This window comes from Dipodomys spectabilis, unplaced genomic scaffold (assembly GCF_019054845.1).
Source record: "Dipodomys spectabilis isolate Male_0828 unplaced genomic scaffold, ASM1905484v1 ptg000593l, whole genome shotgun sequence".
In the NCBI taxonomy this organism is placed as follows: domain Eukaryota; kingdom Metazoa; phylum Chordata; class Mammalia; order Rodentia; family Heteromyidae; genus Dipodomys; species Dipodomys spectabilis.
The window spans coordinates 217,950-221,064 of record NW_024871270.1 but is presented as its reverse complement, the minus strand read 5'-3'; the positions used below and the strand labels follow the sequence as shown (position 1 = coordinate 221,064).

At 33.2% G+C, this 3,115-nt stretch overlaps 1 pseudogene; it reads right to left on the bottom strand.

Moving 5' to 3' along the window:
- Window positions 1–1,170: 1,170 nt before the first annotated feature.
- LOC122100648 lies at window positions 1,171–1,270 on the bottom strand (annotated as a pseudogene).
- Between the last annotated feature and the right edge of the window lie 1,845 nt (window positions 1,271–3,115).

Below are 3,115 nucleotides of genomic sequence, written 5' to 3'. Positions count from 1 at the left end.
CTTGTCTCAGACATATACTAGTTACAAATAAGGGAAACTATGGGATCTATGTTTCTTGGGGCCTGGCTTACTTCAATATAATTTTTTCCAAGTCTTTCCATTTCCTAACAAATGGGGCACTGACATTCTTTCTGAGGGAGGAATAAAATTCCATTCCATAGAATTCTATTTTCTTAATCCATTCATCTACTTAGGGGCATCAAACAAGACCATACAAAAGCTACCAAAACAACTATGTTTATTGCAGCATTATTTAGCATAGCTAAGATATCAGTTACGTTTCTTAAACATCAAAATGCCAGTCCACTCTTTGTGTCCATACAAAATATTTTCAGAATTCAAATAACAGCAATATCTTACTGTAAAAATTCCGTGGAATTTTTCCAAGTGAATTGCCTGACTTTGATGTCAAATGTATTTGAGTTGTTTGTGTACATCTACAATGATTTCTGCAGAGTTTGTGATTTTTTAATCAGAAATAATTTGATCTTATCTGTTGAAATGAGTAGTACAGAAACTAAAGATATTTCTGCTTCTTGTCTGAAAAAAGTATATTTTAAAATATTCTATATTCTGTGTTTGCATAATATCCATAATCTATTTCATTCTTTCCTAGATATACTTTACATTCAACATTGTTTTATAATATATATATTCATTAATAAATGTGTCCTTTCAGATTGTATTTCATATAGAAAATTTAAGATTATTTTTTTTCTAGGTTCTTTTTTTTTTTTTTTTTTTTTGGTCCAGTCGTGGGCCTGAACTCTGGGCCTGGACGCTGTCCCTCAGCTCTTCAGATCAAGGCTAGCGCTCCACAACTTGAGCCACAGCACCACTTCCGTTTTTTTTTTCTTTTTGCTTATGTGGTGCTGAGGAATCGAACCCAGGGCCTCAAGCATGCAAGGCAAGCGCTCTACCACTGAGCCACCTTCCCAGCCCCTTTTTCTAGGTTTTTATAGTAGTATATTTTTTTTGGATAAAATGACAATGTTAACTAATTTCAAAAGTTTTGTAAAGGTTATTCCATGTAAAGGCCTTTCTAAGGTGAAGATTTAATACACTGATGTCAAACTAATGTTTAATTCTAACACTTGCATATATTGTTACACTTGTAATTTTGTAATCAACTTTTAAATAACTGTTGTTCATTTCTGCAACTGAAGAATGAAAAATATGGAATACTTCACGAATTTTCATATTATCCTTGTGCAAGTGTCATGTTAATCTCTGTATTGTTGTAATTTGGGTATACGTGCTGCTGAAGCATGTAGTATCCTCTAAATTTAAGTAGTTAATGATGCAATCTTTATATAGGCTTATATCCTTGGGTGCCTATTTGTAGCAAGGAAACCTTTTTGTTCCTAACAATACTATTGATCTTATTTCCCTAAAATAATGTGTACAGTGGGAAAAAAATTATATTGTTCGGTCGATTGCTCACATTTGCATTTTTTGTCAATGACAATTTTAAGTCTTTTTCATTTTAGATTTGATCATACTTTGAAGCACTTATAGCTAGGTCCTAAGGTGATGACTTTTTCAAGTACTTATTTACGTAAATGAGTTAGCTTTGTGGAGCTAATAGATTCAAAGTAAGCCTTGCTTAAGAGCTACTTCTAAACTTCTGCAGCTGAAATTTTACCAAATGAGGTCTTACTGGCACAAATGTCTACCCTTTATCCTTCTTCCACGTAGGAACATACCAACCAGAATATCCTACCCTGACAGCATGGTTTGTCTTACTAGAACAAAACTAATCTTAGTTACAAGGGATCATAGAGAGATGAACAGTTCAGACAGAACTGTTCAGACTAGAAAGTATTTTATCAAAATTTAAGTGTTTATTATACCTACCATTTCAAAAGTAGCTAACGCCAAGGTGAAAAAATTCTTCATATGCGTGATTTCCTGATGTCTGGCCTGTCTACCTTCCAACCAGGCAGGAACTTACACTACTTCCTTTCTATCACCAAATATTTCCATAGCTCCAGGAGAAGTCCATGTTTCTCCTCATTATTAGGCCTTAAATTGGTAATGCTTTAATCACAGTGTTTCCTCTTGCCTCCAGGCTTTAAATCTACAAATGGTAAAGCTTTAGGTCTAACTCTACCTAACACTGAGGTACAGATAATGCAATAATACTTTAAAACAGAGTTGTCTTTGATACCCTAACCACAACAGAACAATGCAAAACATGTGCCCTTTTTATTATATTACATATAGTTATATATTTTATATTTATATGTGCTGATTTCATATTTCACACAGTGAAACTTAGTAGAATTAATTGATAATTTGACAAATAAATTGATAATTATTTATTCCAATAAAGAGAATTGGAATATAAATAATTAGGTTTAGAATACATACTAGAATATAAAAAGTATCAATGTAATGTCTTCACTATAAACTTGTGATACCTTCTAAGTGTTCTTGTTCTTCTGAATTCACATGGAAAAAAAAATGTTGTTTTCCTCTAATCTATAAGGGATTTTACTCTGCTGCTCTGTTTATTGTTTTAACTCACTGGTTCCAAAATGTTTTTCTCCATATTTCTGAAGCATTCCTATTGATTATACCCAAATTTTTCTGATATGATGTATAAAAGATATTATTCTTCTGCAAGATGTATGGGTCCTAGGATCCTATGTCCCAGTTACCTGCATCATCAGATAACAGGGTCAAGACTTCTCAACTAGGCCCAGGCAACATGCCAACAGAAAGTAATTGAAGAGTCATGTCAATTTCTCATTTCCTATAATATTTCAGGGCCCCAATTCCTTGAGAAACAGGAATTAGCAGTAAGCAATAGTGAAATGCAAGTCAACTTAAAATGAAGGATGAGATCACAAAATCTAAGAGAAAGTACTGCAATTCAAACTTTCAATTTACAGATGACCAGCCCATATGAGTTCACAAAATCACAAAGTGTCACAAGATTATTTTTAATACCCCTCCCCTAATGATTAATGAAAGATTTCAGTCCAGCATAAGTGGGCCAGCAAAATAGCTCCTGGAAGGATAGATCCACAATTGGTCTATTAAGGCCAGGAAAACTTGACTTAGAAGTCAAATGTAATTCAGAAAAAAACATTAATTGAGAAGATCCTTA